This window comes from Hesperophylax consimilis, chromosome 21, assembly GCF_061612785.1.
Source record: "Hesperophylax consimilis isolate HC1 chromosome 21, BYU_Hcon_1.0, whole genome shotgun sequence".
Lineage (NCBI taxonomy): Eukaryota > Metazoa > Arthropoda > Insecta > Trichoptera > Limnephilidae > Hesperophylax > Hesperophylax consimilis.
The window spans coordinates 30,394,910-30,405,983 of NC_142856.1; positions in this window are offsets into that span (position 1 = coordinate 30,394,910).

An 11,074-nucleotide genomic window follows, 5' to 3' on the forward strand; every position below is an offset into this window, starting at 1 on the left:
TGACGTCATCTGCAAAGAGCAATACCTCGACATCGTTGAAGCAATTGGTTATATCATTGATGAAAATGAGGAACAAAACCGGGCCAAGGTGACTACCTTGCGGTAGGCCACTGGTAGCCCGGAAAGCTTTCGACATCCAAGATTTTATTTTAACAAACAGTTTACGATTTGACAAATAGCTACTAAACCACTTTAGCATGTTATCCCTTATTCCTAGAGCAAATAGTTTTTGGATTAGTAGTTTATGGGATACTTTGTCGAATGCCTTCGAAAAGTCTGTATATATACAGTCGACTTGTTTATTTTCTGCAAATGATTGTATAATGAAGTTTTGAAATACCGTTAAGTTAGTTGCGGTGGATCTTCCTTTGATAAAACCGTGCTGTTTTTGATTAATTAATTTTATTAATTTGGGATAGATTTCATCAAGGACCAATGATTCAAAAAGCTTTGGCAGTACTGACTGTATACAAATGGGGCGATAATTAGCTATGTCAGTATCGTCTCCTTTTTTGTAGATCGGTGTAATGAAGCTAGATTTCCAGCGGTCTGGAAAATGTCCAAGGGACAAGAGACGGTTAAATAGTAATGTAAGTGGTTTAGATAATGTATTAGAGCATGTTTTGAGGAATATTGGTGGAATGTTGTCTGGGCCAGCGGATTTGTCAGTGTCTAAGGAAAGTAATTTTTGTTCGCAACACTTTTGTGTGATTTGGCAGTTTGTTAAGTTTGTGGTCATATTAAATTTGTATTCGGGTATTTTATCATCTGGAGTGTCTTCATCATATGCATTTTTGAAGAAGTCCGAAAAAAGGTTTACAATATCCTGTGTATTGTTTGCACTGATTCCATTCATATGCATTATTGGCGGGTAGTCTGTGTTTTCATTGTTCATTTTTTTAAGAAATTTCCAAAGGTTTTTGGATTTAAAGACAGTGTCCTCGACAGAGGTTATGTACATTTTGTAACATTGTTTGGAAAGATCTTTACATTTTTTCCTAGTTTCGCTAAAGATTATATAATCATTTATGGATTTACTTTGTTTGAATTTTTTGTGTTGACTCTTTTTTTGCTGAAGAGAGGCTGTAAGCTCTGATGAAAACCAAACCGGGTAGGTATAGCTTCTTGGTGTGTAAAAAGGTACATAGGATTCAATAGTATTAGAAAAATATAAATAAAGTTTATCTAACGATTCATCAACGCTTTCATCGGATAAAAAAGACCAGTCTGTATTTGAGAAATGGCAGTTAATTGAGTCGAAGTCGGCTCGTTTAAAGTTTAGGACGCTTTGTGAAGGTTTCCTTTCATTATCACATGTCATATTTAATTTAATGTATAGGGGAGGATGATGATTATCTATAGGTAGAAGTGGATCATTTGAGAGTTCAACAGACATTTTAGGATAGTTTGATAAAGCTAAGTCTAATAAGCGATTGTTACTGTTATATATAAAATTATGTTGATGAAAGTTTAGAAAGTTTACCATGTCCAAAATTTCACGTGCACGATCGTTTTCACTTTCGTTTATGATGAGACCACAGTTATTTGCTTTCCATATTAAGTTTGGTAAGTTATAATCCCCAAGAATAACAATTTTCGAGTCAGGATATTTTGATGAAATTGTTTCGATGTCTTGACAGTGGTTTCTATATGACTGAGGGTCAGAAAGTGGTGGTAGATAGGCCGTTCCAAATATAATTTTCTCGAGAGGAGTCGTTATTTGCACAAAAATATGTTCGATGTTATTGTGTTTCGTGGTTAATTTTCTTGCTGACAACTTCTGTTTTATTGCAATTAAAACTCCTCCACCTCTTGACTTGGAACTTGATCTGACGTTTCTGTCGCAACGAAATACTTTGTAGTTAGTAAGACCGAGTTCAGTCGATTTGATTTCCGAGTTTAGCCAGGTTTCCGTAAGTATAATGATGTCATGATGATGAGAAGGTAGAGCTGCTTGTAGGTCATCGAGTTTTGATCGCAGTCCGCGGATGTTTTGATAATAGATTTTTATGGTTCTGGTTCGGTTAGGTGGGATTTCTTGAATATTTTTGTAACTTCCTAGTTTTTTGGTCGATTCGGCACGATTCGGGGGGTGGAGTTAATGTATTTTATGGTGACATCTTCACCATTTTCTTTCCTTTTTTCCAGCTGAACCCTCAGATCGCTCAGAAATTTTTGTTGCGCCGGTGTTGAGTCGGGGTAAATTCTGACATTGTTCTTGAGAAGACTTCGTTTGCTTAGAATATTTCTGGATTGTGTTGAATTTTGTAGTTCTATTTTTATTGGTCTAGGCTTGTCATTTAATAATTTTCCAACCCTATAAAATTTAGAAATATTTTTATTTGCTGAATTGTCGATTACACCGATTATACTGGTGACAGCTGCCTGGTCATCCGAGATCCTGCCAGCTTCTGTCGCTTTAATGCTTTCGGGCACATTGCAAATAATAATATTTTTAGATCGCACTTGTTGTTCATTCATTTCCGAAATTGCCTCGCAAATATTAACGTTGTTTTGCGAAGGATTTGCTCTAATATCCTTGTATGCACGCAGTTCACCTTCTAAATTAGCAGTTTTGGATGCTACAGCTGAAGACATGGTACTTATGGCACTTAAAATTTCACACGCAATTGGGGAAATTTTAGAGAGTTGATCCTTGTTAAATTTGTTGGCCGGATCAAAAAGTACTTTATTTAAGGCATTGACAGCTATTTCTGCTTTGGAGATGAAATTTTGCACATCCATTGTGAAACGTTTAAAAATTCACTGTTCACTGCTTATCACTGTTGGGAGTCGATGATACTTAGGCGTGATAAAGTTTTTCCGTCCTCTTTTTGTAGTAGTTTCAGAAACCGTTTGAGAGGTGGTTGGCAAGGGTTCCTCGAGGCTTTCTTCAGAGCTGGTATGTTGATCGGTATGTCCTTGTGTTTGTATAAAATCTTGTGTAGTAAGAGATGACGATAAACTCGCGAAACACATTTGCTCATGTCTTTTCTTCTCTTTTAATTTTCTCTCTCTTGTCCTTTCTTCTTTTTCGGCTAACTTTTTGTCTACACCCGCTAAGCATCCTGGACGGCCTGGTTCTCTTTGTTTTTGTAAAAATATTTTGTCTTTTTCTATTTTCATCCGTTCCAAAGCATCAACGTGTGCTATATCGAATATATTGTTTAAATTGTTTTGAAAGTCCTCCTCACGGCGCTTGTAAACAAGTGTTTTTTTTTTTGGAATTTTTTTGCAACTCCCTCCAAGCATGGTGAAGATCCACAAGTTTTTTTACACAGTTAGGTATAGCTCTAGTAGGGATTCTAGCTTTTTCCCAAAATATAATACACTCTCGAATGACGAGATTCGCGCTTTCACTAACAGTCAATTTAACTTCGCGAATGTTAAAAAAAAGTACTGCAAGAACTTGCCGGTTAGACGGTAACTTTGCGCCTGTTATTTGATAATTTACGTCACCAACTAAGAACATACTTTTTTTATTGCTTCTTAATTCCACTGCCATCTTTTAAATGTAAAACAATACGTGATAATCACGAGAATAACTGAACACAAATGACAGATACCGCGAGTGCGCGCCGCTACTTCCGCGCAACTTGTATGAACATGATTCGGTGCAAGTCGGCACGGGTTATCGTGCTCCGAATAAGGTTAAAAAAAATCCGAGTGTTTTAGAAGCAAAGAAACAAAACTAAGACCTATGCATTAGAAAATAAAAACTTTGAAATATAAGGGACACCCTAATATATATAGCGTATCATATCCTCGCACACTCTTCGCGTAGCAGTGTTACACAGTTGTTTGTATTGGTGTATTTGTTTCCGATTTTTAACAAAAATCTCTGATTTTTAATCGAATTTGAAAACTATGATAATTTTTATTTTTTAATTCAATTTATAAATGTATAACGGAGGAATATCTAAAATCTGAACCCAGAATTTATTATATTTATAGAGTTATTAAAGTTATTAGAAGCAATGTGTAGTAAATACACACCACAGATAAGGAAAGGAAAGACCCTGTCTCAGAATGGCATTAAGAAAATGTATTTAGAACCTTATGCAATTAATTAAAATGGCCTAGCAGGTTGCATACGGTTATATTATTAGCTATATTCTTTAGTCTTTGCAAACTTTGACACCACATATCTCAGAACAATGTCAAGTGAAGTCAGAACCCCGTAGAACCAAAGTGACGAAATGTAATATTGATTTAATGTAGATTAATCAATGTGGATAATTCAATCAAATTTTGGTGAATATTAAAAAGTGTAAAAGAACAATAAAAAATCAAAAAACATTAATCAATCCAAGCCAAGCTGAAGACAGAGTAAACAGGAAGCTGGTATCGAATAAGAAGAGACTTGCTACACTATCGATAACCTTGGAGAGTATTTTTCTCGCACATAAATAAACGACCGTAAATTCGATTACGATCTCTATTGTCCAGCTTGAAAAGACCACGAATGGCGCCCGGTAGCTGCTGGAGGACCGCGCAATCCCCTGTCCCGGCGGTGGCAGCGGGGGGGTTCGCGTAAACCCATTGGTTGTAACCCGCCTCCGAGAGGGATTTGCCTGCAAAACAACAATATAGGTATGTAAATGTAAGTACAAGTTTATTCCTACTATTTATGTCATGTTATCTTGCATCATTTATTTATTTCACAAAAACAGAGTAAAAGCCAATACATTGCAAAAACTTTAAATAAAAAAAGCATAACAAATATATAAGGTTACATGTAGAACAAAAAAGGTTAGGCGAAGGTAAATTAGAATTATAGTTCGTGCTTAAATATTGAAGTAAATGTGGAAAACATCCTCATTTTCTGGGAAGCAGTTAATTAACCTGGTAAGTCTTCCCAGGGTATTAGTTAGTCAGTTTTGCACCTGGGAATAATCTTGTGTCGGCGGCCTAGCGTGAAATTATTTATTTATTTAGTATCAACGGTGTAAATATATCATACACCATAATAATATGTCTCAGAATAACAATTAATTATGGCATTTGATCACAAAATGACGACAGAAATTAATATTATAAATAAAATTAATACTAGAAGGTAAACAAGTACATACAAAATATTATCAACAAGTATGAGTAGACTTACGTTATATTAGTAATAATTTAAAATATAATATAGTATAGCCTTTTGTAGCTAATTTGCAAATAAACAGATCCGTTACATCTGCGTACCTATTACTAACTTCATGTAATCTAGGTATAAGCGAGTGTTTGAAATGCTCAGTCTTAGAATTGTTACAATTAAACAGGGTTTTAGAACGGGTAGCTTATTATCCGGGCATGGAATCCTATTTCAGCCAGAATGTCTGATATTGATAAAAAACTGATTTAAGATTTTCACGGCCAAAAGTATTTTTGTTATTTGTTTTTGGGGTGTTATGCCGTGTTACAAAAATGATAAAAAACTGTTCATTCTTCTTCTCTTCTTCGATGGCGCTACAGCCCATATCGAGCTTTGGCCTCCTGCAACAGTCGCCTCCAACTCCTCCTGTCCTCAGCGGCTGACTTCCAGTTTGTCACCTGGAGAAGCTGTGCTGCATCCCCTCTTACCTCATCTTCCCACCTCAGTCTGGGTCTTCCCACTTTTCTCTTTCCACCTGGGTGACCAGTCAGAATTCTTTTTGGGACGCGTTTATCCGGCATTCTCTGTACATGCCCAGCCAATCTCAGCCTGAGGAGTCTCATGTGTGCAAAGATGCTAGGGGCCTTATATATATCGTACAATTCTATATTGTGCCGGATACGCCACTGTTCGCCCTCTTTCACGGGTCCACATATTCTTCTCAGCACCTTTCTTTCAAAAGTATCCAGCATTTCAGCCATCTTTACCGTCAGTGTCAGCGCCTCACATCCATATGCCAATACAGTTCTTACAATGGTCTTATATATGGTTATTTTGGTTTTTCTGTGGACACTACGTGACTTAAACACTGGCAGCAAAGAGAAGTATGTTTTGTTGGCTGCTGTGATTCTCCTTCTGATTTCTGCTGGATCCTCATTGTTCTCTGTCAGGCTGGAGCCCAGGTAGGTGAATTGATCGACCACTTCGTATGAGTAGTTGTCTTTAAATAGTGCACTACTTCTTCTTCTGTGTGAGGGGTTCCTGCTCTGTACCATCATTTTTGTTTTGTCAACATTAACTCGCAGTCCTACTTCCCGCGCCGCTGTTTCTAAAGGGTCGAAGACCTCTTTAATGGCTGAAATTGATCTTCCGACAATGTTGATGTCATCCGCATATCCGACAACTTGACTGCTCTTGAAACAAATATTGGAGCCAGTGTCTATTAGTGTTTTTCGTATTACATGTTCGAGCACAATGTTGAAGAGAGTGGGAGCCAGAATGTCCCCCTGTTTAAGTCCCTGTGATACTGTAAATTCTTCCGACAATTCTCCGTCTATTTTTTAAAAACTGTTCATTATAAGACTTTAATATCGTTAGACCATTTCCCCACAAGTGTAGGCAGACAGGATGGACCGTCAAACAACTTGGACTTAGCACCCCCAGCTTGGTTCGTTCACATTTGTACATCGTCTCATACATTGTATGATATGAACAAGACCGTTCATATCAGTTGTTTAGCAGTCGAACCTCTCTGTAGTCATCCTGCAAGGAAACGGCCTGATGGTATTAAAGTATGAGATGATGTATGGATGTGATTGAAGCAAGAATGATGTGCCAAGATCGAGTTGTATAGCGGCCAAACGTCTCTGTAATCATCCTGCAACGAAACGGGCTGATGGTATTAAAGTATGAGATGATGTTTGGATGTGATTGAAGCAAAAAGAATGTCTTAAATATTTTACAAGCAATAATTATTCGCCTGAAACACTCATCCACATTGAAAAATCTCCTGATAAAAGAAACATTACGCCAACGGGACTCGAATCCGTGTCCCTTCGATTATAGGCGAATAATTATTGCTTGTAAAATAATTGTTACCCTTTGTGCTATGCATAAAAAATCTTGTCTTAAACATTAGTTTACCAAAAAAATAATAATCAAAAAGAATGTGCCAAAACCGAGTTATTTGGCAGTCCATCACTTATGTAAATCGTATAGGCTTTGTCAGTACTGTCGCGACAGAAGACCGTATCGCATCGCTATGTCGTGTAACTCATGTAATATAATTATAAACGAGTGTCTTACGTTCATTCAAAACATGACAGACACTCTGGATGAGATTGCAATTACACAATTATGCATCTCTACTTACTCTGAAGAGGAAATAAAGGATGCGAAAACTATCCTGTTTGAAAAGCTTCAGGATAAACGTACTTTGCGGAAAGGTGATGGCAGAATCAGCCGAGACCTCCAGGACATCCTGAAAGCATTGAAGGAGATCGATCCTGATAAGCTAACAGTGTTCGTTGCTAAACAATTGCATAAATTGCCTCCCATCAACTTCGACAGCATAGATGTGTCCAAACTCCTTAAGGAACTCAATGCACTAAAAACGGAAATAACTCATATAAAAACCGAACTAAAAGATTCATCGACCACAAAAAATGAAGACATAAAACAAGAACTGGCACTAATGAGAGAGCAAATTGCAAATATTCAGGTCCCAAACAAACAAAGTAACTTAACTGGGAATTCGGAAGTAATTATTAACCACTTAAATGTGGGTAAGCAACAATTTCCAGATAGTAAACAAATACCGACGGGCGGCGCATCCTACTTATTTATTTATTTATTTATTTGTTAAGATTATATTATTATTATCGACTGGTTCTAGTAATACAATGTCAACCACACACACAAAGACAATGAACGAACACACTCCAAATAGTCCAGTGCAGCCGGGAATGAACTTCGCACATGCTTTAAAACGAAATAATAAACAGGTATCGCGTGACCACGGCCCGCGGCCCCGGCCTCCTGCGGAAGATGAGAGAGGATTTACATTAGTTACTAGAAAACCCAAACGTAACTTGAGAGGAAAAGCAACCTCAACGACACTGAAGTCGGCAGATTAATTTACGTCAATTTATATTTCAAGGTTTACCTTGAAACTACCGAGGACGACGTAAAGACCTACCTTGCAGATTATAATGGTCTCGAAAATACTAAGATCGAAAAAATTAAGCCTTACCGTCCCACGCCATTTAACACCTTCAAACTTTCTGTAAAAGCAACTGAAGGGCCGAAATACCTGGTGGAAGAACTATGGCCGGAAGGAATTGTATTCCGTAAATATATAGAATCGCGTGCATCAACCAAATATCAAAATGACAACCGATAAATTAAGAATTATTTCGATCAATTGCAGATCGGTCCGTAGCTCCGAAAAATTTATTCACGATCTCTGCGAATCATATGACATTATACTAGTCCAAGAAACGTGGCTACTGCCAACCGAGATTGAATTTTTGTCCAATATTCACCCGCATTTCAATAGCTTGGGCACCTCTGCCGTCAATATAGCTAACTACTCTAAGTCCCCTACTAGGTAGGCCGTACGGCGGAGTTGGGATAATTTACAAGCAAAATTTAAGGGTTACCACAATCCCGATGGACAATTGTCGTATGGCCGGAATCGAGGTGAGTCTGAATACTGAAAACTTAACCATCTACACGATCTATATGCCGACTTGCTTAACTGACAACTTTGAGGAGTTTACCAAACGCTCATTGACGACAAAGATTATATAAATTCAATTATTATCGGAGACTTCAACGCTAATCCCGACTCACTCTTTGGAATAGAGCTAAAATCTTTTTGTCAAGAATTCGAATACATTTGTGCCGACACACAAATTTTACCTGAGAATTCTTACACATACGTCAGTGACGCGCATAGTACTATCAGGTGGTTAGACCACTGTCTAGTTACGAAAAATATTTATAAACAAATTATCGAGATGAAAATACATTACGATGTTGATTGGACTGACCACCGACCCCTCGAACTAACTTTAAATACGAATGGAATAGTAACATTGGAAGAATTTTCATCTATTTTAAGGGATCCAGCATTATGAAATCCGAAAAATATATGTGATATCGGAATTTATAACTCATTTTCGCAAACTTATCTAGCTAAAATCAAGCCAAAAAATACATTTCGTGAGGACGGTGGCAACCCTGAACGTGCCAAAATAAAACACCTCTACGGATGTATAGTACAAGCATTACGATAAAGTGCCACTTGTATATTTAGAAATACTACTACACCAAAATATAAGCAAATTTGCGGATGGAATGAATTTGTTGCAGACAAATACGAAAAATCAAGACAAGCGATGCTCACCTGGATTGATAATGGGAGACCACACAATGGTCCCATCGCGGAGGATAGAAGGACAAAGCGTGCCGCCTTCAAAACAGCTCTAAAACAATGCCAAAATAATTCGACACAACTCCAGATGGATAAAATAGTAGCGGACTTAGATAATCGGGACTTCAAATCATTTTGGAATAAGTCTAATAAAATGTTGAACATGCGTTCCAAAGTCTCGTGTAACATAAACGGAGAAACAAATCCTGAAGTAATCGCCAATATTTTCAAAAAACATTTCGCGACTACCACGCCGACCATCTCCTCAAACGTAACGCATTTGAACGCCTATGATGACATTGACCCTATAGTTACTGCAAACATGGTGAAAACCGCCATCAAAAACATGAAATCCGGAACATCAGCAGGACATGACGGCTTAAGTACCGAACACGTCAAACATGCAGGGGTAGCGATTCTAAAACTACTGGCAACATTGTTCACCGATATCATAAAGAGAGGTTATCTACCCAAAGACATGACAAAAACAATCATAATACCGATAGTAAAATCTAAACTGACAGACATAACTTTACAGGAAAATTACAGACCGATATCCATCGCCACCGTCACCAACAGAATATTTGAACGAGTTCTCTTTGATCAAGTCGGACCCCAATTAAAAACGAAAGATAATCAGATGGGTTTCAAAACTGAATGTTCCACAGACTCAGCCATATTCTGCGTAAAACGGACGCTGGAATACTATAGGAAGAGAAAAACAACAACTTACGCATGCTTTTTGGACCTTAGTAAGGCCTTCGACAGAGTCTACCATCCATTATTATGGACCAAACTAAAAAAAAGAGGCCTACCATGGAAAGTAGTACGAATTCTCGACACATGGCACCGTCAACAAGAAAACCTAGTTAAATGGAAAGATGGTTTCTCAGAACCCCTTTTCTTAAAGAGTGGAGTCAGACAAGGAGGTTGTTTGTCCCCAGTACTGTTCAACATATATATGGATGAATTAACTCACAGGTTAAATAACGCTGGGGTAGGCTGCCATATTGGAGGAAAATTCATCAACAATGTGAGCTACGCAGACGATATGGTGCTGATGGCACCGTCAATAAGGGAACTAAGAATTCTCTTGAAGATCTGCGAAGAATATGCACTCGAAACAAACATGTTATATAACGCGAAAAAAACAGCACTGCTGGTCGTCAAATACAGAGAAGGACCAAAAAATATTCCCCCAGCATTTTTGAATGGAGAACCTCTCATAATAGTAGAAACAACGAAATATTTAGGGCATATCATCACCAACAACTTGACGGATGACGACGACATCGACAGGCAGAGGCGAGCACTGAGCATAAAAAGTAACATGCTTAGCAGAAGATTTAGACTCTGCAGCCCGAAGGTGAAAAGGACGCTATTCTTAGCTTTCTGCACTACCTTGTATACTTGCGAGCTGTGGGCCAATTTCAAAAAGCGTACCATGGAAAGGCTTCGGATTCAATATAATAATGCTTACCGCATAATGTTCGGACTTCCAAGGTACTGCAGTGCCTCCTCGATGTTCATGGAGGGGAGAGTTCCCGGCTTTGCAGCCCTAATGAGAACCAGGATAGCAGGAACGAGAGGAAGGATCAACAACTCCAGAAACGTCCTCATCATCGAAACCCGCCAGACCTCAGGATTGAGCATCGAAAAACATTGGAGAAAAATATTGGCCCCCATAATTATCGCTCCGATATACCAATAAGTTCCAAGAAATGTAAATGTTTTATGTTATCACTCTCCACTCTATATATTTACTTTTACTTTTT